The sequence below is a fragment of the Anas platyrhynchos genome, chromosome 19 (genome assembly GCF_047663525.1).
Source record: "Anas platyrhynchos isolate ZD024472 breed Pekin duck chromosome 19, IASCAAS_PekinDuck_T2T, whole genome shotgun sequence".
NCBI lineage: Eukaryota > Metazoa > Chordata > Aves > Anseriformes > Anatidae > Anas > Anas platyrhynchos.
This window is the reverse complement of record NC_092605.1, coordinates 10,338,657-10,362,663: the sequence shown is the minus strand read 5'-3', so window position 1 is coordinate 10,362,663 and position 24,007 is coordinate 10,338,657. Positions and strand designations below refer to the sequence as shown.

At 48.3% G+C, this 24,007-nt stretch overlaps 1 long non-coding RNA gene across 6 annotated transcripts; it reads left to right on the top strand.

Annotated features, from left to right (window-relative positions):
* Window positions 1-10,404: 10,404 nt before the first annotated feature.
* LOC106019036 (uncharacterized) lies at window positions 10,405-20,206 on the top strand. 6 transcript variants are annotated; one of them, XR_002404965.4, is made up of 6 exons: window positions 10,405-10,512; window positions 10,794-10,974; window positions 13,728-13,870; window positions 17,153-17,310; window positions 19,105-19,413; window positions 19,882-20,206. It is a non-coding gene; the product is annotated as an uncharacterized lncRNA (long non-coding RNA). The 6 variants fall into 6 exon arrangements; XR_011804138.1 differs by lacking the exons at window positions 19,105-19,413; window positions 19,882-20,206 and adding an exon at window positions 18,412-19,094; XR_011804140.1 differs by lacking the exons at window positions 17,153-17,310; window positions 19,105-19,413.
* Window positions 20,207-24,007: the final 3,801 nt, after the last annotated feature.

The following is a 24,007-nucleotide window of genomic DNA, read 5'->3' as shown; positions in this document are numbered from 1 at the left end:
GGGAAGTCTGAGCTCTGGGCCTCTGTGATGGCCATGGCAGTGTTTTGGAGAGGCAAGGCTAAGACATCAGGCGGGTTTCTGCCTAAGCAGTAGGAGAGATGATGGCAATTTTACCTGCAGGAGGGTCCCCAGCCCCCAAACCCTGGTGCTGGGTTAAATAAAGCCCAGGACCCTGCAGGGCAGCAGGTCCCGGGCTCTGTCTGGTGCCTCTGGAGCCTCAGGGCAGCCGTGCAGCAACCCCTGAGCCCAGCAGGGGCTGCGGCCGAGCCAGCACCACCCGCATCTGCTGTCCCTGCAGATTTGGGATCCCCGGGCACCCCTCGGGGGGCTGCGCTCCATGCAAATGGGGTGAGCTGACAGCGCGTGAAATACGGGGAATTAATGCACACTTCATTGCTGCGAGGCGCGAGGCCGAAGGTCGAGGGCCATTAAGAAAACTAGGTATGAATTAATGCTCCATAATTCACACATCCCAGGCCTTCCTACAGGCAGAGAATTTTATTCTAAAATGTTGTTTTAATTATTTACATGTTAATTGATTGGTATAGAAGTGGATTCACCGCAGGTGTATTAATGAGGAAGCGGTTGGCTTCTGAGTGACGCTTTGTTTGTCCAAAGTGAAAATCAATACGCAACTGAAGAACCAGAAAGACACCTTGATTTTATTTATTTATTTATTTATTTATTTTCTTCCTGGTGGCTGCAATGCCTTGCGTGAGGCAGAGATGCATACAGCAGAGAGGCCTCCTCACCTCCGTCAGCCTTGGAAAGCTGTGTTAAAGGTAGGGGAGATGGAAACTGCTCTGGGTAGCTGCGAACACACAACGTGATTGCAAACAGCTATTGCAAAGCCTCTGCCCCAGTGCTTCCCCCCACTGCAGCTGGGCTGGGGGCTCCAAGGGTCCCTTCTGCCCCCGGCAGCCATACAGATGTCTCCCACACATGGAGCACTGGGTTTCAGCTCCAACATCTGCACGGGACAGCAACAGTCCTGGTGGGGGCTTGGTCCCCGAGAGCTCCCCGGGAATTTTCCTGCTAGCACCGAGCTCTGCTCCCCTCCTGCCACGTCGGGGCTGCGCTCACCTGGGGTGGGATAGGCAGGGCAGGCTCGTGCTGCGCCGTGCAGCTGGTTGAATTTTCTTTACTTTCTTGGAAGCTCAGAGCAAAACAGTTATTTTAGTTGTTGCAACAGTTCCCTTTTGTTTTTGCTTTGCTGACCAAAGCAGATGGTTTTCAAAAACTTCAGGAAAAATCTTCTGGTTTGCATTACAGAAAACAAAACAAACAGCTGCTTTTCTGCAGCCAATGTGTACTTTAAGGAAAATTCTTGCTTTTAATGAAAAATTGGAACAAATGATTAATCATGGCTTTTCTTTTTTCTTATTTTTCTTTTTTTTTTTCTTTCTTTTTTTTTTTTTTTTCCCCTTAAAAAATATTGCATTTCCAATGACATGCCTCCAGGCAAATTCCCATTTTGAGGGGACACACATGGTGCTGCTGCTGGCTCTGTCTGTCAGGCTTCACCCAGGAATTTGGGTTATGTCCGTTTCCACCTGTGATGCTGCAGGTAGCTCTGCTCAGCAGGGAGTGAGCGCTGCACAGGGGAGCAGGGAGCACAGGAGCAGGGATTTGCAGCAGCTGACTTCTCCTGGGCTCCTCGTGGGCTTTTGGAGCCTCATGTACCATGGATGGAGCTGTGTGGGACGGGCTGTCCCCTGAAGTGAGTCTGGGATTGTCTTTGTGAAGCTTAAATCACATTTCAGGAGAAACCCATTGAGCTGTGCTTTGTTCTCTCCCTTGACTGTCTGCAGCCTTTGGTCCCCTGCTGTCCCCAAGCTGGGGACACCACCACGAGCCCAGGAGCTGCAGGGAGGGACACCACCACTGCCACCACCGCTGCAGGCAGCAGTTATCCAAGCTGTCCCCTCTGGGTTGTGTTTTCCAATAACAGGGAGAACTAAAGACGAGTTGTGTGTTTCTGGGAAGCCGCAGTTCTCCAGGAAATGCCCTGTTTTTGGAAGGCAAAGAAAGCTCTGAATGCTGTGATGACCCCAAGTGCAGCGTGCAGAAGAAAGGGGCAAAGGCTGGAGGCTCCATAGGAAGGAAAAAACCCCTGGGAGACTGGGAGAAGAGGGGGAGACATGAATACACCCTGGCAGGTTTATTTCCAACCCGATACAGAATCAGACCCCGAATTCTACAGCACCAGACCTGTGGGAAACATCCACCCAGTGCAGCCCACCCAAATGCTGTGGAGCCAAACTGAGCCCCAGGAAGCCTTCCTAATTTTCCAGAAGGTTTTGGAGCCGTGGGGAGCAGGACAGGCTGAGCAGGATGGGTCTGGCCATGCTGCTGCTGCTTTGCTGTCACACAGTGAGGGCTCGCAGAGCCTGGGCTCTTTGAAGGCAAATCTGCAGCCACGAGAGGGTGCGTTTGTCCTTACAGTTGAGCTCGCAGCACGCATAAAAGGAGTTCAAAGGAATTAGTGGAAGGTCCTCGGAAACGCTGCACAGCCGGGGTCTGTGTGTCCTGAGGAGCTGGGAGGAAATTAAAGACCCCGAGCAGCTCAGACACCTCCTAGCACTCTGCAGAATAAGTCAGGTAATGTGCAAAAAATCACTGCCCAGGACTGGTTTCAGCCCCCTTTAACCCACCTGATTGTAGTGAAACCAAAGGAAAATTCCTTTGACACCAACACTGTGTGTTTTGTACCAGGCTGTTGCAAGAGAGCATCAGTATGGGCAGTATATTCCAGGGGAGAAAAAAAAAAATAAAAAAAGCTTTGAGAGACTTTGTCCACAACAGGCAGGTTGCTGGAAGCTGCCCTGCATCACCCAGGAGAGCCAGGGCCACCCAGGTGCTGAGACCTCAGCCCAGCCTCCTACTCCCTTGCATCTCAGCCCCCCGTCTCCAAGAGGGGAGCAGGGATCTGTCCTGCTCTCCTGTCCCACACACTGGGTACAAATCCAGCTGTGGCACCGTGGAGGAACCGCAGGTGCCTGTAGCAGCCAGGTTCTGGGTCAGGACCCAGCCCCACAGCAGCATGGAAGGGGTCAGCAGGCTGAAGTTAGCCTTTGTCTGCAGCAGGATCATGCCAAAGGTGGGCAGCCTGTCTTTGGGAAAGGGCTGGAGAACAGGCGACTGCAGGAGCAGCGCAGGAGAGGGGAGCAGAGCAGGAACCTTGCTGTACCACTGATGGAGCCACTGGTTTGGATGAAGATGTTCCTCCAAATGGTCAGTGGCTCTGGGTCTCCGGCAAGGGCTCTTCTGAGCAGAAACCAGACTTTTCCTTCTCCTGCAAGAAAGAGAAGGGGAAGAAGTGATGTTGGGAGGATGTGGGACACCCTCCAGGAACAGGCTCCAGCCCAAGACAGCTCCGACATGAAATGGCAATGAGCAGAAAGGGGATGTAGACACGCTTTTGGGGTTGCAGCCACCCAATAAATGCAACTCGGTGTTTGAGGGAAGCAGCCTCTCTGGGGCAGGGAGTGAGAGCTCACCCCCAGCCCTCAGTAAATGAATGTTCCCAGGGTGAAGGCTCAGGGCTTTGGTGGGATCCCAGCAGTGGTGGCAGTGCTGCAGGGCACGCAGCAAGGCTAGGGAGGGTCTGTGCTGGGAAGGTGGCATGGACAGGAGGTGCTTTGTGCAAGAATGGGCAGGGAGAGAAGGAAATGGTTCACCCTCTGATGCTTTCTGAGGAAAACTTCCAGACTAAAAGCAAAATCCCATAATATTGTCTAAAAAAGGAGTATTGCCTTTAGGCACAGATCTCGTAAAGGCTGGGAAAAGGCACCTCTCAAAGGAGCTTTTCAGTGAAAAGCCCTCGAGCCCAACACTTTGGGCACAGGCACAAGTGGAATATTGGCATTGTTGGTCCCACTGGTTCATTGTGCACAGGGCCTGGGTTAGGCATTAAGAGAAGGGAGCTGCAGGGACGTCGAACAGAGGAACTGTAGAAGGTAAATTAATCTTCCCATTTCTCCCCAAATGAGTTATTAATCATTGCTCATTTACATATTCATTAACCATAACACACACCATATTTTTATTAATGTGGCAAAGAAACAATTATAGGTGAAAAATGGCTTGTCTGTTTATTTTATACACCGATCTTGTTCCTCATTTGCATGATTTAAAAAAAATGATCTTTCTTCTTGCCACACCAAAAGGAAAGCGTCTGCTTGAGCCGTGTTCCAGTCAGAGACTACGGAAGGGCTGCTGGAATGAGCAGCAGGGGAGCAACCAGGCTTGGGTGCCTTTTCTTTTTATTTTATATTATTTTTGTGCCAGGAACAAGCTACATCATGTCAATCCTGGGCTGGGGTGAGAGAGAGCAGCCTGGTCCAGGTATTTCAGCCTGGTGGCCCGTGGGTACCTCCTGGCTGTAGGGCTTCAGAGGGTGCTTTGAGAAGGGGCTGCAAAAGAAACCCAAAGCTCTCTCTATGCATTTCCACTCAAGCAAGTGAAAGGTGGGGAGCAGAAATAACAAATGAATATTCAAAGACTAATTTGGAATTGATTATAAAGTGGAACCATCAAATGGTCAATAGTTTCTTTTATTCTTAGGGGCCTGACATGAGGCTTGGGGATATCGTTCCTCAAGCACTTTAATCCAAAGTTCCTTCCCACTTCCTTCCCTGCAATTTTATGAGGAATATTACAGGAATTCAGAAAGTTTTAGTAAACCAGCCATGAGGCACCAGTCCAAAGGGAAAGCCTTGCTTCTCCCATGGCCATTTTTTTGCTCAGGAACATGAAGACAGAGTTCAGCAAAACAATGTTGCAGTGAAAAAAAGAATACATTGCCAATTAAAATCTCTTATTGTGAGTTACTGTGGGTGAACAGTGGGGCTGGGGGTGTTGTCTGGGTGCTGGGTGCCAGGCATCAAACCCAGCTCTGGAAGGGTCCTTCCCGTCCCCATCGCCAGCTCCCTGCTCTGACTGGAAAGCAAAATAAGAGCTGTTTGCCTCTTTTCTAGCAAGGGCAGCAGCCCAGTTTCTAGAGTTGTCCCCACGCAAGGTCCAGGGCTCAGATGTAGTATCCAGCTCAGCAAATTCCCATCCCAGGGGCAGCAGGGCTGTGTTCTTGCCTGGCTTCCCTACGTGTAGGCACTGCTGGACACAGCCTACAGGGACGTGCATGGAGTCCCTTTTGTCTGCTTTGCACGCTCTGGTCTCAGTGCTTGGGAAAAAAACTGAGGTCTTTGGAACTGCCTCTGCTCTGGGAAATTCAAGAGAAATCATCCAAAAGCAAAGACTGGAGAGCTGGAGGAATAGACAGACAGACACGGTGTCATCTCCGTAGGAAAGCTGGATTAGAAATTTGGAAAGCAAGGACACAGAAGACGGGGCTTCAGGAAGGGAGGCTACTCAGATGCAATCAAATGGTGGGGTTTTGGTGGGGAAAAAGGTGTCAGGCATCAAGAGAGGGGGGCACAGCACAGCAGGAGGGCAGCAAGGGCAGTGGGGTGAGGAAGGAATCCTCCTGCTGCTGCTTACATGGGTGAGGGAACTGGGAGCACCTTGTACATGGTCCCCAGCACAAAATGCTGCTTGCAAGTAAAGAGGAATAAATTGCATTTTACCACAACATTTGAAGACATTGCTGACATCAGGTGCTGGGGAACACCCATTGCAATCCTGGGAGGGATCCTTACGACTGCTGGAGTTTTATCTGTGCAAGCTGTGACCTTGCTGCAAAATTTTCTCCCTGTATGAGGGAAAGGGACTCCGAGCAGCCAGCTGGTGGAAGGACATGTATCTCTGTCCGTCCTCGTTCCCCTTCTCATGCATGAATGCACTGGCTGATGGCAACCAATTTGACGGGAAGGTAGCTACCGAAATAACAGCCGTGTGTACCTGCATGGGAAATGGGCTGGGGTTTGGTCAGTGTCCCTTTTGCTTCTAATCGCTTTGGGCTGACTCCCGCAGCTGAGCCCAGCGGCTGAAAAGCCATAGCCAACATCTCTGTCAAGGGAGGACCGGGAGAGGAGTTTTATGGGCATGGGCAGAGATGACAGCGATCTTTGCCCTAATTCAGTTACAAAATGAATCAAAGGGGAGACACATCTGTAGGAAAACAGAGCACATTCGTTCTGCTGTTCATGGGCCTGCCCATCTTCTGTGTATAGCTGGGAGCTCAGAATGCCCCTTTTATTCTTAACATGACCTTTGCATTTATTTCTTATTCAAATAATAAAAAAAAATATCTGGAAGGGGGAGTTTCTTTCAGAGATCATCTGCCAAGTCTGATCCATTTCCATAAAAGTCCAGTGCAGGGAGAAATGGTATGGTTTCACAATGTATGAGAAACCAGAAAGCTTTGCCAAAAATAAAACAACAGCTCTGGGTGTAAGCCTTCCTTCAGCATCCTGGGGTGGTTTCACACCGCCCTGCTCCCTTGGCAGGTAGCAATTTGTGACCCTCCCATTTACTGCAAGTGGGCAAAGTGCCCTGCAGTGTCTGGGGTTTTCCACGAACTTGAAAGAACAGACGTTCAGTGTATTTGTTCTCCTTTGCTAATGATATTTTTGATCGACCTCTGTTTCTCCAATTTCTGGCTTGCATTTCTCGCCTTCTTATTTAATGATTATTATTACTTAGGAATGCTTTCCGGCCCTTGGTGTTAATGTGTCCTGGAACTGCGCAAGAAGTAGGCTGCACAGCCCTGGTTTCTGTTCCCCAGTGTCACAGAGCATACGAAAACCAGACGATCAGACATCCTGAAAATGTCTTGTATAATAAGCAAATCCAAAGGAATCACACCAAGGGTGCTTGGTTTAAAACCTGGGGGGAGCTGGAGACGGGAAGCACCCCGTGGCTGCCTCTGTGGTCCCCGTACGGCTGAGAGCTCCTGGAAGATCAGCAGGGCTGCGTTGCATGAACATCAATTCCTCTTTCAAGAGGGAAAGTCGTATAACACAGGCTCCCAGTCAAGCTATACTTGATCACAAGCTTTTGCTTTAATTAATTACAGCGTAGCTGTTTTCTTGCAGTTTGAACCAGAGCTTGCCAGTATTGCACTGACAATAAAAACACAAGAATATGATGCAGCACTTTTCAATTACTGTTAAAAAAATGGTTGGTATTGCTGTCTGGATTTTTTTTTTTTTTAATGGGAAACTGAGGCATGGGAATGACTTTGGATGCCTCTGAATGGCCTGGGAGGGTAAACATGCTGCTTTCCCACCTCGTCTCTGCATCCTGCTGGGGCAGGATGGGTCTCAGTGCCTGCCCTTACCTGGGCTGAAACGGACTGGTCTCATCAGAAACCAGGTGGCTGGCACCACTGTCCCCCTGAGGGTTTTCTGGGACGTGCTTACTCTGTTTCTATTCCAGTCAATCCATCAGTACAAGGAGAGGGAGTGATTTTTATCTTTTTATAAAGTTTGAGGGTGTTGCTGATGCTCTCCCACTGTTGGGCTACCTGAGCCCCAGACCTGCCCCGGAGCCTCCCTCCCTCCTTGGTGCCATAACACCCATCTGCTCCCCCCAGGACTGTTCCCATGCTCACAGCTCACACAGGAATCTCTTTTGGCACGATCAGGCCCTTCCTTTGCAGAGCTTTCAGAGTGCCCTTGGTCAAAATGACGCCTTTAAAATTAAGCTCCGAGCTACGTGCCTCTCTCGGAGGTGCTGCCTTTGTCACTCGTAGAGAAGTGCAGAGATTTATCAGCAGTGAAGCCGGGGGAGCTGGCTTTCAGCAGCTCCATTTCTGCTTGTGCATCATAATCAGCCCTATTAAAACCAAATCATCTCCCCCAGACCATTGCATTCAAGCATTTCTTCCCTCCTTTGTTTCCACCGTTGCTCTCCTCCTCGCCCAAGCCCTTAAACAACCTTGACTGCAAGGAGTTGTCGATCAGCAGAAAGCCCCATCCGTTCAACGTGAAAATATTGATGCTTCTGCGTCATTTCATAGCACATCTGGGGTCCCTCGGGCCCGCATACCATCACTGCCCAGCAGGCCAGGCCAAGAAAAGCATGAGGAAGAAAAATAAATGTGATGACAGTTGGGCCCTTGCAAATGAGTCTGGGTATGAAACAAGCCAGAAAAGAATAAGCATCTTGCGCCGACCCGCATGGAACGTGCAATGTTCACACCGAGGGGGCAAAGGTCTGCAACGTGAGCTTGCACCACTAATACAGGCAGATTTCCTGCCTATTGCTGCTAAAGGAAATATTTGGACACTTGCTGATCAGCCGTGTTGCAACGCCTGCTTGTGAACCAAGAGGAGAGTGCCTGGGCTGCTGGGGGTGGCAAGGGGCTGCTCCAGCAGGAGCTCCTCCAGCAGGAGCTCCTCCAACCCTGGTTTTCTGAGCATGGCTTCTGCCCATGCATGTGTTTGGGTCTGGCAATCCTACAGGTACGCCTTAGGCTCCCTTGTTTTTTAGCCAGCGTGCTCCTGTTTGAGCTGTCTTGGCACACAAACCCTTTGCCTTCTGCACCTTGGCCAGGTGCAGAAATACAGGTATGTCCTTGGAGTCTGAGCTAGGGTCCGGGGAGCTGCTTCTCAGGTGACTGAGTTTCGCTATTCACAGGGGCTTAAATTCACTGCTTGGGAGCTCAGGGTTGAAGGACAGACTTCTCTTGAAGGCAGGAGGAATCTGACTCCATCTCCTTTGCAATGAAGAGTTAACCTGAATCCAAACAGCACGTTCTGGCTTTTATTGTCCTCCAATGCCACCACACGATTCCCGGGGCTGCTTTTCCTTGCCTTTTTGGCTGTTCACATTCCTCTCCCTTCCTGCACACCATGAGTCTCTGGGTGGTTTATGCACACTTGGCTGAGGCTCAGCTCCCTGTGGTCCTCTCCATTCCTCAGCCTTGGGGCTCCAGCACATGCCCTGGGTTCTGGTTAACTTCTGCTCCACCAGCAACCTGGAAAACTTCTCCAGCAACGTCAGAAATCTCCAGCAGTTGATATTTATTAAGGCTTTTGCTGCCTGTAAGAAATGTAAAAGCCAATCCAAGTGATTGATAGGCTCAATCTGAATCGCTCCGTGTTTTCTCAGCCAGGCTGAGATTTGGCTTAATGAATGAAATCTGGAATTCTCTTCCCAGCAGCAGCACAGCTGACCGCAGCTTCTGGCTGGGCTGATAGCAGAGACAAAATAAAGGCTTAGCAGCACCCAGCCTGTGAGAGCCAGGTAGACATCTGCCATCTGAGCCCGTGCCTGTCTCGCAGTGGCCTCCGGGGACTTCTGGCCCTTCCCTTCCCAATGCCGGTCAGCTGTAACCAGGTCAGCAGCAGCGAGGAGTTGTTTTGGGTTGAGATGTGGCACCACCTCTATCTCGACATACGTCTGCCCCTGCTTGTTTGGGAACAAACCATAACTCATGCCTTCAAAGCAAAGCCAAGCTGCCAAGTTTCAGCGCAGAGCCTCCTGTCCATTAAATCTGGAGAAGGTTCTGTGGCTGCTGCTACACCCCGTCCAAAGCTTTCTGATCGCAGCTGCCTGTCCCACAAATCTGCCACAGCTAACAGACCACCTCAGCCAATGCATAACATGTGCACCACATCCATCTGTCAGAGGCATTTTGTGAGCCCTGTCAGAAAGTGCCCTGCAGCTCAGGACTTGCAGGGATGCATTGCCAAGGAGGTACCTTTCCAGCAAAACAGCCCGACACATTTCTCCTGCATGCAAACAGCCTGGGGTGGGGTAAAATGTGGGAGCAGAAGGCAACTTTGCGTGACAGCAAAGAGAGATGCTGAATCACAGGGCATCCCCTTTCAGTGCTGGGGAGTGGTGAGGAATTGCAGAGGCTGTGCTGGGTACACGGCAAATTTTCTGGCATGCTGCAAAGTTTCGACATGCTGGATTGTGCCTAGGCAGAATCCCTAGCTGGAAAGCAAGGCTGCAGAACCACTAGTTTTGAGGAGACTTGGAGTCATGTAATCCAGAAGAAAAATTGTCCAGCTGCATTTTCGAGACTAATATTGTATAGCACAGTAATTTGTAAGTGCTCATTTACTCAGCCAATGCCTGATCTGTTATTCCCATGGTTTTTCCTTAGGTAAATATACTTCCTTGCATTTTTGCACCTCAAATCAGTTCTCAAATTTGATTCTCCTGCTTCTACAAGAGAGATTATAAAATGGATGCAAGTATCACCCCTGAGATGATGTTCCTCTACTGCTCAGGGCTGTAAGCTGGCATTTATGGGACAGTAGGTTATAGATTTTACATTGGGTAACTCAAGAGTGAGTTCTGGGAGGTGTCTCCATGCCTCTGCATAGGCAGTGACAACCAGTCCCATCTGTAGGTACCAGTACAGAGATATTCTGCAGGGTGAGGCTGCAGAGCCTTTGCAGAGAAGCTGTTACTGATAGCAGGTGGGATAAACAGGGCTGCAGGTGGGAGGAATAGGGCTCAGATTGGGGTGCTTTACTATAAATCACAGCAAGGGAGAGGTGAAGGCTTTTGTCTCTCTGCTCATCAGTGACTGTCCCTAGCCTCTATCCTCCCTTTGCAAAAATCTCTGGAGGTCCCAGGAGGAAACCATCCCAGGTAGGAGGTAGCTTGAGATTTTTCCCCAAAATAACAATTTATTTTTTTTTAATATATGAAATTGCTTATCAACTGATTAGAAAGCTTATAGTTGAAAATGATTCTTTTCTCCTAAAAATTTTTTTCAAAATGGAAACTGGGAGTGTTTAAACAAACACCCAAAAACCAGACAGAGTCTGGAAGCAGAGGCAGTATTTAGAGGAAGCTAGACATGCCTAATCATAGTGGTCCATTACAGTGTGACAGGAGAGATAAACATTTCCTGATCATCTCCGTTGCAGTGGGCCTTTTGAGTGGAGGCTGAGCACCACAGAACAACCTGCACGAAACAATGAGCTCATGGATCTGTCAGCACGGCCTCCACGTCCAACATCCGCGCACGTGTGCCTGTGTTGACAGCATGGTCCTGTTCTTGGAGCCCTTTGGAGACAGGTCTGACACACGCAGAACCACCAACTGCAGGTAAAATTCGAAATTTGCTCTCAGGCTGCGTGAGCAGTTGTAGTGCTAGGGCTGGAAGGCTGCGTGCCCCTCTCTGGGATCGGGGCTCAGACTGTTTGTAAGGTTTTCTGCTACTTAGTCCTAGGTTTTGGGGTTCGTGCCTGCCTTGTGAGATTTGTTTAGGAATATTGCCACCTCGACAGTGCTTGTGGTAGCCTTGTTTGCATCAAAACCAGGGCAACTGGCAGCATCTATTGCATGCCCTGAATCACATGTATAGGGAAAGCTGTAGACTGTGCTGTCCTGTTGCAAACACCTGAATGTCAGTGGTGGAAGCACATGAAAGCCAATCCCTCCTAATAACATAAAAACTTCTGCAGCAGCATAACATTGCAATGGGCAATTTCAACAGAAGGGCTGCCTTCTCTTGTCTAAAGATCTGGATGAAAACATGGCAGTCAGTCTGCTGTGCTCCATGAGCACAAATAAGAGCAAAATGCAAGGATGCACCCAGCTGGGCTGGCTGTGCCTTTACATGTGGACACCGTGAGGCCTTGGAGTGTATTCCCCAGCCTCCAGGAGACCAAGTGGGGATGTCACATTGCTCTTCTCACCTGCCCTGGAGACACGGCCAGGCCAGCCTCAGGCCTCTGTCAGAAGTTAGGTTAAATATCTCCTCTCTGGGCTGGAATGGGGCCAGAAGGCTGTGATCCAGGGCATGGGCTCAGCTGCTGGCCATCCCTGGGGGCAGGAGCACGCTGCAGGGAGTTCTGGTAAGCAAGCACAGCATCTCGGGATGTGCTGAGCATAAGAATTTTAATTTGCATTATTAAAATGTTTTGCATGACATTTAATGCTGTGGACGTAGTGTGGTAAATAGCCTTATAATTTATGCCCAAATATTACTTGGCTCATGGGTTTCTCAGAGACAAACAGGACTGATAGGGACACAATGCCATTCCTTCTCCTTGTTCCTCCCACCATCTGCTTGCAGTATTTGTCTGAACACATAAAAACCCCACTAATGTCCGTAAGAACTGGCCCATCTCGTCAAGTTAAATATGAACAATGTCAGAACAATTACAAAGGAACTGGGCAAAAATTGCTTAAACATATAGCACTCATCATTAATAGCTAGTTATTGGCACAACTGATGTATATTACTATCACATACTGCACTGATCCAGTACATAAATGTTTTCTTTAGCATATTTTTAATGTTGCTAATTTATCTGTTACTGTCACACTGGGGCTGTTAGCTTTGAACAAATGACTGTTATTAATCACTGGAGAGCTATTAGACGCCACTGCCGTGGTGTTAAATCAACTCAGGAGTGGCACTTGTAGGAATATTCAAACAGAAATTTAAAATTGCCTGGGTATGAGTGGTGTGGTTAACGCCTCTGGGATCAGAGCCATCGAGTGCCTGCAAATACTGCTCCTGTGTGTCCAACTCACCTGGTGGAAATTCCTTTCTCTAAAGAGTGATTGCAGCTTAAGGCCTTATTTATTATAAAGTTATTTTGGTTAAAAACAAAGATTGCAGCTGTTAGCATTCAGCACCCTGTTGTTAACACTCTGGGCATGCTTTTCTCTTGATAAGTTTAGTGCCTTGTCAGCAGCAATGACTTCAGTTTCCCCACATCGCCCTATTAACCTGCTGATGCTGGGGGAATCCAAGAACTCATCTCATGGACAGCAGGGTTAGTTCTTCATGAAGGTCACCATTTTCCTAGGAGGCTGAGCCACTCTCCACATCTTTCTTGGGCACAGAAGATACCTCAGATGTTTGCAGACCCTGAGGAGCAAAACCATCAGTGCAGGCTGGGCTGCAGGAGGACTTGGTTGAAGTTCTCACTGGGGGTCACTGAGCTACAGCACGAAGCTGCTATCAAACCCAGACGTGTCCCTTCCAGTCTCCTGCTGTTACCAGTGCCCCATGTGAGTGGGACACAACAGTTTGCCCAGCCCCTTGCTGCTGGCACCAAATAGCAGTGGATTAGGTTAGATCTCCTCACCCAGCAGCCTGCAGAGCATCGGTGTGGTCCAGCTGCTTCCCAGGGCTGAATGGGAGACGAAGGAAAGGTGGAGCGGAATGAAAGCAATCAGACCTCAGTGAGAGCTCTTCTAAAGGGGAGATGTTTCACACAACACACTTGGGGGCTCAGTGAGCTTGTATTTTCCAGCTAGGCTCTGATTCACGAGACCTGCTGAACTCTCAGGACCATTAAATGTAAAGCCTTGCTGGGGGCTGTAACAGGGCTGCCGAAAAGCAGCTGTGGGAGGGAGATTGCTGGTGGTCACAGATGATGCTCCACAAGTGTTTTCTTGAATGAAAAGAAATGTAATTTGGAACATGTTTATTGATGTTCTGGAAGGCTGCTGCAATTTGTTTCCTCTCCTTTATGTAAGCTGAGCATTGGGAAGCGGGCATCTCAGCAGCAGAGGGGCCTCTTTGCTGGCCTTGTGGCTGGCTTCTGAGGGAAAACTTGTGAAGGATTTTGGATCCAAGGAAAAGGTGTTATCTTGGATTTTGTAGGTTGTCAGTACAAACCCACTACCTTCACAGCTTTCCCTGGCTTGTGATGACCACTTACATGCAGCTCCTCAGAGTGTGGGAGTAACAGGGGAGTTACCCAGAGAAATACCACAAATGGCTTGTAATTAATAGTGGTTAGATGTTTGTAATGGATGCATAATGCACCGATCACAAGGGGCTGCTGCTGAACTGACTGGGATTTTTTTAATTTTTTTATTTTTTTCATTTGTTACAGTCTCTTCCATGACTTCAGTGGCCTGGGTGAGCAGGTGCCTCAGAAGGCAAGCAGCAGCTGACAGGCACTTTTCTGAGCTGCCAAACTTGCAGGAGAAACCCCCAAAACAGCCAAACCGGCAGGAGAAACCACTTCAGATAATGGTGAGCCATCTGAGCAGGGCTGTGTGCTGTGGCTTTATCTTGCTGCTGACTTCTGCATAGTGGCCTGGTGCTCGTTGTCACTGATCAGGGACATTGTTTCAGGGATCCTGTGTTTGGAATAAAAGTAATCTGAAGACTTCTGCACAGACCCACTGTGCAAAGCCTGCAGGGCCTTAGCAGACCATAGGCATGGCCCAGGCTGACCTTCTGTGTAATTCAGGCCCAAAATCCCCACTATTTGTGAGCCTGCTCATGCAGGACAGCTAAGAGATGTCAACAATTTGCACTTGCTCCCTGATGGTTTTGTTTAACTTCTAGTTAACAGCTACCAAAACTTGCTGTAACTTCACCTGTTGATGTCACAGCCTCTCCTGGAGGTTTTGTAATCAAATCACCTCTCAGCCTTTCCTTGAATGAGCTCGGTAATAGAGCATCCTGAACCTCTTGTTGGTCCTTTGGCTCCTGCTTCACATCACAGAGCTTCCCACACTGGACAGCTGACCAGCAAATCTCCACGTGGCTGAGCATTTAATGGAATGAATACCCCCAAACACTGCAGTCTTTCACTAAACAAGGTCCCCTGAGGTTTCGTGGCCACCAAAACCTCCTCCAGGCTGCTGTACCAGCGTGCTGCAGCCTTGGTCTCATGGTGGGCGACGAGCAGGGGACTGTCCCCTCTGTTCCCCTCAGAAGAGGAGGGTGATTTCTTTATTTAAAAAGAAAAGGGGGGGGGAAGGAGGGTGGACAGATGGGAGGGATGAACTGAGCCCATGGGCTCTGATACAGAGCTCAGGGCTCCTCTGGGACCAACTGCTCCATAGCACCATTGTATTTGCAAGCAACATTGACATTTGTGAACTTTGCTGGTGGGTGCTTCAATTCTTTCTCTCTTTAGGGCCCTGTTTCTCGCACCTTGCGCTTAAGGTGCCAAAGTAATCTTTTCTGGCTGATGAGATGCAAAGTTGCAGGCAGGTAGAATACAGACAAAACAGATTAACTGCCTCATTCCTTTACACCGAGCTCCTTTCTGGCGTGTAATGGAAACCTAAAGCCTGCCTTTCTTTTAACTCTGTTCTAAACAGTAGCTGCTATAAAGTATTAGGTTGGAATATGAACTCTGTATGAAAGATGAAGGGGGAATGATGTATTTTAAAAAGGATCTTAGTAGGTCCTAACTTAAAAGCATCAGTATAAATTCATTGCAAGTAATATGCTCTTAATTATTCATTTTCCTTGGCACTGGTTAAAGAGCCAAGTAACGGCTTCTGTCTCTTTATATTTAGTCTATTATTGTTTGAAAAAGGCCAGGGGGAGGCCAGCCCTGCACAGAAATGATATTCCCCCTTATATATACACACATACATATTACCAGCAGCCATAGTAAAGGGGAATATAATCACCAGCAGCTGAGAGACAATGACATTTTTATAGACCTCCTGGCAAATCTGCAGCGGGAGAGAGCCTGACAAGTCCTTGGCTTCCCACCACATTCCTGTGCTGGGTCGGTGCAGGAACTGGGGCGAGCTCCAAGGTGCTTTCCTCCTGGGAACTGGCTCATGACGGCCAAACTGCAGCTGCCTGCTCAGACCCCCCTGCTGGCCCTGGAGAAGACTGGAGTGGACCTGCAGGAGCAGGTCTTGCTGCTGACATGCTCACACACGGCTGATTTTAGTGAGCTGGTTGATCCGGGTGAACGTGGGGATGCTGCTGAGCTTGTCTGGAGGTGGCAAGAAGTCACTGTCTGCCCCTGTAGAGCAGACGGCCCCAAAAGCCGCCTTGGTGGTCTCCATCAGCTGAATGTGGTTCTGTCCTTTGGCAAGTGACAGTTTCTTCTGACTCCATGGTGAGACCATGGCCAAAGTGCTTTGCTGGATAGGGCCATGGATGGGAATTGCTGGTCAGTGACATTCAACAAACTGTTCTTTAACTGAGACAATCTTTAAGGGGAGGGCTGTTGGTTTTGAAAAGCTTTTGAGCTATTTTTTCCTTGAAAAAAGTTCAACCCCCCTGGGGCTGAACACCTGGGGCACCTCCTGGGACTTGGGGGGGTAAATTCAGTGTTCTCCTTCACCTGGTTGCACCTGTGGGCTTGGTCCTGGACCTCTCAACACAGCCATACAGTTGCTTGCTTGTAGAACTGGCCCCTATTTCTTACATTCTGGTGGCATTTCATGCACTGTTGATATGATGCACTGGTACTTTAATTAGGCCAGAGAGCAGCAGAATTGGCAGTTTCATCACTGCACTGAAAACCAGCAAACCAGCCTCATCCCTTCAGCCAGCCTCTGCTGGCAGTGGGGGAAGGTTTTTGCTGGGTACAACCCCAAAAATGTACATCCACAGCTGGTGGCATGTCATTACTGAGAAAGCCTCTTCTGTCCTGTTTTTTGCTGTAACCAAAGTCCTGTTGCACGTATATTTGTCTACTCATATGCCCCTGGGTGTGTGAGAAGGGTCTGCTCCATGCTAGCTCCTGTCCATTGTAAATAATATTAAAGCCTTTGCTGTCTAAAGGCAACCCAGCTTGATTCAGAATAGATGGGATGAAGACAATTTCTGGGGGGAAAACTGTTGATCAGTTGTAAATAAAATCAGTTGAGTTTTTGCCTAAACATCAGACTGAATGTTCCTGGCCTTTGGCAGCCAATAAGTAAGCATTTCAGGCGTTTTTTTTGTTTGGTTGTTTTTTGGTAATCCAAATAGAAGAGAATTAGCTGCTTCATCAAAATAAATAGGTTTTACTGGTGCTTTTTTTTTCTTTGATTGGTAGACATCTCATTTTTCAGTTGTCATGGTCCTGCAAGCCTTTGAACTTTGATAGAAAACACTCAAAATATAGTTGGGATGAGTGTTTCCATTGGGGCAGATTAGTCTGTTTTAAAAACATCTTGAATCAAAAATTTTGTCTGTCTCCAGCTGATGGAGCTGGCACAGAGTTTCTCATCATTGTTGCTTGAAATGCTGACTTCTCTCAGGTTTACTCAATCCCATGGCTTTATCCTGAAAACAGCTTGTATACCTCAGGCAGCTGAGGTTGTGTTTAAATCTCCCCTGAAAACAGGCGAGTTTGGCCACTTCCAAGGTTGTTTTTTTTCTTTTTTTTTTTTTTTTTTTTTTCCCCTGGAGCCTGAGCTGCAGCCCTCAGAGGTGGTGCCAAGCAGTTTAACACTGGCACTGTTTTTTCCAGCCAGCGCGTGGGAAGGCTGCGGCAGTTACTACTCACACTTAATATTTAGTGTGGACAGAGTCCTGGTGTCTGACAGCTCTGTTTACCCACTGCAGAATTCAAGGGAAGATGTGAGAGCAACACCTTCGGGCCCCTGCACGATGGTGCTCTGCACAAAGCCCCCCAGGAATGGACCAGCACAAGGAGTCCCAACCTTGCAGAGATGCCAGCCCAGAAGGGCAGTGTCCATGTGAGCCTCTTTCCCCCTCTCTAGGTGAGGACCCCCTTGGTATCTCCCCCCAGCTCCATGCTCTCGCTGCAGTCCTTTCCTTTGGTGACCTCTTACCTGAACTACTCCTTTTTCTCCTAACAATTTCTGACTTTTATTCAATGTCTTTTCTTGTCCTCTTCCATTTGCACCTTGTGCATGCAAGGAGACCTGCTCATGGGGAAATAATGACCCCAGCATGTGAAACTTCAGCAAGCAGAGGTCCAGGAACTACTCTGGCCTCCATTTGTTTGAATTTTCCCTCAGTTTTCATTAAAATCAGTGAGCATTTGTCCAAGGAGATCTAGATCGTTCTTTGAAGCATCATGATTTTATGAATATATTCCTCCTACTTTGGACTGAAACATGTGATGAGTGCAAGAATAGTTTTTAGCATATCAAAGACGCTTTTCTGCTGGAATTAGCTCTTTTTTCAAAGTAATAATGTAGGAGAAATTGTAATTATTATTATTATTTCTACCTTTGGTAACTGCAAACTAACTGGAATGAGATTCCTTTAGCACAGCAAAATGCAAAGCAAATTTAAGCGTGCCCTCCCCTCTGGGAACTGCTTTCCCTCTGCTCTGCCCCCCCAGTGCTTTAGCATCAGAAAGCTGAGGAAACGCAGTTTCACCAAAGTGAGTAACAAAAAGAGCTTTTCTTATTTGGGGTTTTGCTGCGAGTTGTCAAAGTTGTATTTATAACTTGTCTTATTCCTGCTCTTACCATGGGACAGATCGGAGGAATGGTTTTTCATTTCTGCAGCTTGTGCAGAACTAATCTGAGGGGGTGACTGCTGCTGACACGTTTTGATTTGCTGCTAGGAAACTCAAACTGAAGTGTGTGTTTGGATCATTTTCACACTAAATCTCATCTAGCTGGTGTGCTGTGGACCATCGTACTGATTGTTCTAGTGGTGAACATGGAGTTTGTGAGTTCAGGTTCAGGAGGAACCCTTCCAAACTCCTTCCTTTCCATGTCATTCCCAAAGTCCTCCTAAGTGTTCTCACTGGAAAAGGTGGGTGGGAATCACCTTGAGGAGAAAAATGATAATTTCAGCTATTAAGTGTAATGTTGGATGAAATCAAGTAATTTATCCTGATGCAGAGCCGTCACCAAGCCTGTCCTCAGTGTGTCGGCGTGGTGAGGTGTCCAGTCCCATGAGCTGGTGAAGGCAGAGGGAGCCTGAGCACAGAGCAGCGGTGGCAGCGGAGTGTGGTGCAACAGGGAAAACATTGAGGTCCAGGAGGAATGGTGTGGAAAACTTGGTACTTCCAGAGATGTTTTATATTGCAAAAGTGGGATGGAGTCCCGCAGGTAACAGTGCAATAAAGATGAATTGAGATGAAAGGAACAGAGGCCAGCTGAAATGCGCATAATACAGATCTGTAGAAATGAGCCTACATATATATATAATTTATAGGGAATAAATTCCTTTCTGTATCTGCATGGTTTCTGAACGCTGTTTTATAGGATTCTCTAGCAGAAATGTAATTCTCTTCTTTCCCCCATTCTTTGGGTTGCCCTAATCCTTGGGCTGGTGGTTATTCCCTAGAAGTTCTTTTTTCAAAGGAGTTAGAAAATTTCTTTGGGGCCTTTTTAATAAAGTGCAATTGGCATTTCATAACTCACAGTCTTTCATAAGTTACAAAATGAAAGCATCTAAGAAATGCACCATTAATAAGGCTAGTAGGAAAGTGGAATTTTATCTTAAATCCATCTGTAAATCCTCTGTATTTATCATTTATTTCTGCCTTTGGCATGTACTACGGTCAGTGTCCTGCTTTTTTCCATCCACAGCGCACCTTTTACACAGCAGCGACGGGGTTCTGCTCCATCTGGCTGGGTGGATAATGGCCATATTCACCAGTGCATTTTTCCAGCAGATCTGACAGCTAATCTAAGGAATGACGCTGCAGTAAGAGTCTTCAGATAAATGGAAAGAAAGAAAAAGAGAACAGGAAACCTCACCGAGCCCAGGGGAGCCCCCACTGCCTGGTTTTCTCCAGGAGGCGCAGAGCAGATCAGGGTGTTGGTCCTGAAACCCAGCACGCTGGGAAGGAACAAAGCCTTAATTATAACCTGAGCATGATGCCTGCTTACACCAGGGTATGTTATTTTTAATCATTAGGGCTCCAAGGGTTTGAGAACTTGGTCTTAGTCACTGAGATTTTCAGTGGTTTGGGGGCAACCTCGGAGATCCCAGCATGCATGGGGTCAGGAAGGAGCATGGCCAAGGTGCAGCCTCGTCCCTGGGGTGTCCACCCAACAATGTAAACATTCCTCTGTGTGGACATCTAGTAAAACAAAACAAAACCTTGCCCAACACCATAGGGGGGTGATATGAGTTGTGCTGGAAGGTGCTCAGCATCCCGGGCAGTGCAGGTGATAACCAGTGCAACGTGCAGACACAATTCAACTCTGGAGAGGAATAAGATCTTACCGTGGCCTCTCCACAACAGAAGAAGGCACCAGCAATTTTGCATCCTTGTGCAGGCCTGATCTGCAAGATGCCAAATACTTTCATGCAGCTTACAGAGTCCTATGGATGCCTCCTTTTTTCCTTCTTCCCTCCAGCTTCTGCTGGGTGCATGGTGAGGAACAGAGCTTCTGGAAACACGAGCCACAGACCTCAGCCGCATTGAAGAATATATGAACATGGCAGCTCCTGGTGCTTCCCAGGGTGCGGATGAAAGCATATTCAGAGGGAACAGAGAATTTGTGATGTCAGCCCATAAATCTCCTGTCTCTTTTCCATCTTCACTTGAATGCAGAGAATCAGTTTCCGATAACATCTCCAAATTGCCGGGAGCAATTTTGCAGCTTGTGTTAATTGCAATCTTCTGTTGAATGCCTCTGAGCTCTTAATAACTTTGTAATTAAAGTGCAATTAACAAATTAACTTGTATATATCAAATGGAATGCTAATGTTGTTGTTAATGAGGAGATAATTAGCTGGTGTCATGGAGAGACTCATGGGGCATCTTCAAGATGCAGAACCCTTTTGGCTCACATACGAGGTTAATGGAGTTTGCTGTGAATGAATGAATGAGCGAATTGTCCTTCGATGACATGCAGTGGAGCAGTCATAGATAGCCAGGTAACCGATTATTCTACGGCCAGAAAAGAGGGTTCTCATTCAGTCATTTTCTAGGCAGTTGGCCAGTGCTTTACAAAGGTTTTCCGTAGCACGACTGGAACACGCATTCAAAGGCATGGCCGGGCTTTGAGAGGGGCTTAGCAGGTGGTGAAACCACTCAGCACCATCCAGGCCCGGAGACGAGGTACCTGCTCCCAAAAAGCCCCGTGCAGGTTGTGCATGCTTCACTCCAGCAATGCTGGAAGAGATGCAAACCCTGCAGCACCTCTGTGGGACACGTGTCCCCTTCCAGCTTTGGGGCTGCAATGTGGCAGTCCAGCAAAAGTGTCTTTATTTGTCAAAATAGACTCCAGGAGTCAATCTCTAATGGAGTTTAAGTGTGGGTTGTTTCCTTATAGTCCTGGGAGAACACAGACAAATTTAGGCAGAAAAAGGTATGAAATCAGAGGAGGCACAGAGCTGCTCCATCAGACTTCCTGACTCACTGGGAGGAAATCTGGCCTGGTTTAGGGTTAAGGGGAACAGCAAGGGAGCTGAGGGGGGCATAGGAGACATCTGTGGCTTATATGATATGACCTTAATGTCCCAGATAGCACACACACGTGCCTGGGAGAAGCATGTTGCTTTTATGACTTTTGATCTGGGATATGAAATTTGCTATTATTGGTTGAAGCCTAAGGTCTGGACACATGGGTATGTGTGAGGGTGGAGGTGCAGGCTGCAGTTGGATGCTCCTAAAAAGAATCAGCAAAGAGAGGTGAAGCCCTTGTTTCCTGGTGTTTGGCGTTTTCCCATTTTCTCTCTCTCTCTTTTTTTTTTTTCTTCCTTTACTCCTTTCAGGTTACCCTCCACTCAGAAAGACCATTGCTCTTTCCCAGCACCCCCAGCCCTCAGGCAGCACCACCGTTAGCTGTGGGATGCCCTGTTGAAGGGCTTGCTTCAAGAATAAGGGTTAAGCTTGCCTGGCTTCTGGTTTGCAGGGTGGAACTGCTTTGCTGGGATGGGCACACTGCAACAGCCTCCCTGCAGTTCAGCTCTCCAGCACGGATGCGGTCTGGGAACAGGAGACCTCATTCCCAAGGAATTTGCTGCTGTTATTTGGCCTTAATTTTCCTTTGCTCAATTTCATCTCATTACGCAGTTACACCCTGCCGGGCCATGTGGCAGCACTCTAACAGGTATTTAAAATGTTCCAGAGCGAGCCAATTGGTGCGTTTAAAATCCATTCCATACCATGACATAATATATTTTCAGTACGCTCAAATTTGCCAAGTTAGATTGGGACTGAAGAGACACGGACCAATTGCACAGCAATTTCTGCTCGCAGTCAGATGGGTGCTGTGCCCACCATGTGTGTCCTGTGCCTGCAGGGCTGGCTGTCCCCTGCGTGCTTGGGACCCATCAGTGCAGAGCCACGGCTCCCAAAGCTCCCCAGCCATCACACATCTCTGCCAAAACGCGTGAAGCTGGGGCTACAGCTCCAGCAGCATTTTGATCTTGTTTGCACAGTTGCTGACATGGCAATGAGGTGGTTTAAATGCTTTAGGTGTCATCCCGGTGTTAAGATTAAATGTCATTGATAATACTCCGAGTGCTGCCTTTTTTATTTCCTCTTTTCTTTGGCTCTGTATTTATAAGGCAACAACCGAGTGCTGAGCAGTACTGGGAGAAAGAATTGTGGTGCCACACTGGGGAGGTGGCAAGAGGAGGGGAGCCGCAGGCTGGCAGCACCGTGCCTTTCCCAGGCGCTTGCAGCCTCAGTGGGGATCAGGCAGCAGCACATACCCGAGCTTGGTCCAGGACCCCAAATGGATCCCAACTCCATTAACAGCAGCTGGGAGCTGCTCTTGGGGTTTGCTCACTGTTCAACCACTGCCTTTCATCCTCCCTTGCTTCACCCAGCCCCCCAGGGCAGCTGTACGAGGGATGTGGAAGTGTAACGTGGAAAAGTGACCAAAATTTTATGTTTTCCTCTCAAAGCTGGGACAAGGACCTGGAGGTGGGGGTGCAGTTCCTCTTCCTGAAGCAGAGGCCCCGATTTCTGCTCCAGGGCCAATCTGCAGCCCAAGCAGGCGTCGCCCAGCCCTCGACCTGCTCAGCAGCAGCCTGGGCCCTGGGGACATCAGTGGCAGCAGGACCAGCCACGTCTCCCTGCACCCACCTCCCCAGGCCCTTCTTGCTTGTGATGAAATCCACCGTCCTACACAGTTAAACTGGTTTCCAGCTTCACTGAAGAGCAGAAGGCCCTTCCTGCATCCCAGCTGCCTAAAATGATGTGACTTGATTGGGAAAAGTTCGCAGGGAACTTTCGAAGGGAAGAGGCATCAGTGCGGTGATTTTGCTACATATTGCTACAGCTCTGCTTGTAGCAATATGACTTTCAGACATCTTTAAATCATTTTTCTTTAGAAAACGAAGCATGACTTCACATATCACACAGGCAAATAAGCAGTTTCTGGGCAAGAAAGAGACTGCTTGTGATCTGAAGGCTTGTCTCAATCTCAATGACTTTGCATTAATTATGTGCCCCATGTTTTCCTGAGTAGCGATGCTTTCCTGAAACATGGTCTTAGGTTAGCCATAATATCCTGCAGATAAACATTTTCCCCCCTCCTTGTATCTACAAAGAGTGGTAGCTTTGGACTACATATTTATAGACAGACCCTGAGCTATAAATTGGACATTTCTGCCGCACGCGTTCCCTTAAGGGCCAATAAGACTACACACATCAGCTAAGTAATATTTTACTAGGACTTTCTTTAATGACTTCAAGAGTGCTTGTTCGTTCCCCCAACCAGCAGAGCATGAATAACGTAAGTCTACAATTAATCCTGAATTACTCATACAGTGGACTCCATTTTCCTTTGCATTCAGGACAAGTTTTAAAATGTTATTGCTTTCCCCCTCCTTTCTCTCTCTCTTTTTTTAAAGACTTCTTTAATCAGACCAAATGGAGCTTAAAAGTACTGGAAATGTCTGGTTTTCTTTCATTCTCAGCCTGTTCAAAATCAAGCTAATGACAAGGGACAAGAAAACTGCTTTGCATTTGCTAGCTGAGAAAAAGGACGCGAGGCGGAGGGACTCCTCTGCACAGTGCTGGTGTTTGCACACGGGTGGGAATCTGGGGGCAACTCTGCTGCATCCCCGCGAGAAGGCAGAGGTGGTTGCTTTACACATTAAACCTATGATTTGTGACCTGCCCAAGAGTGATGATTTTAGGGCAAGTTTAAAAAGTCCAGAGAGCTGGACTGAGGCTCGAGGCAAGTCCTGAACGTGATGGGCTTGACCCCAGACCTGGCTAATGGTGAGGACCCCAATCCAGCCAGGTGCTAATGAATGGCAGCTCCCCCGAGACCCAGAGCCAGGCTGGGGCTTAATCACTTCCAGATGTGCTTGGGGCTGCCTGCTCCCTCTCCACAGCCTGGTACTAAATGTTTGATCTACTAATCACCAGCAAACATGGGAAACACCTGAAATGTCCTTATGCAGTCAGCCCCCAGCACTTGTTGCAGGTAACTGCACAGCCTTCAGCATTCATTCTTCCTAGTGAAGCCACCTGAGGGGGCAAGGCTGCTATGGAGCAGCTGCAGGCTACCTACCACC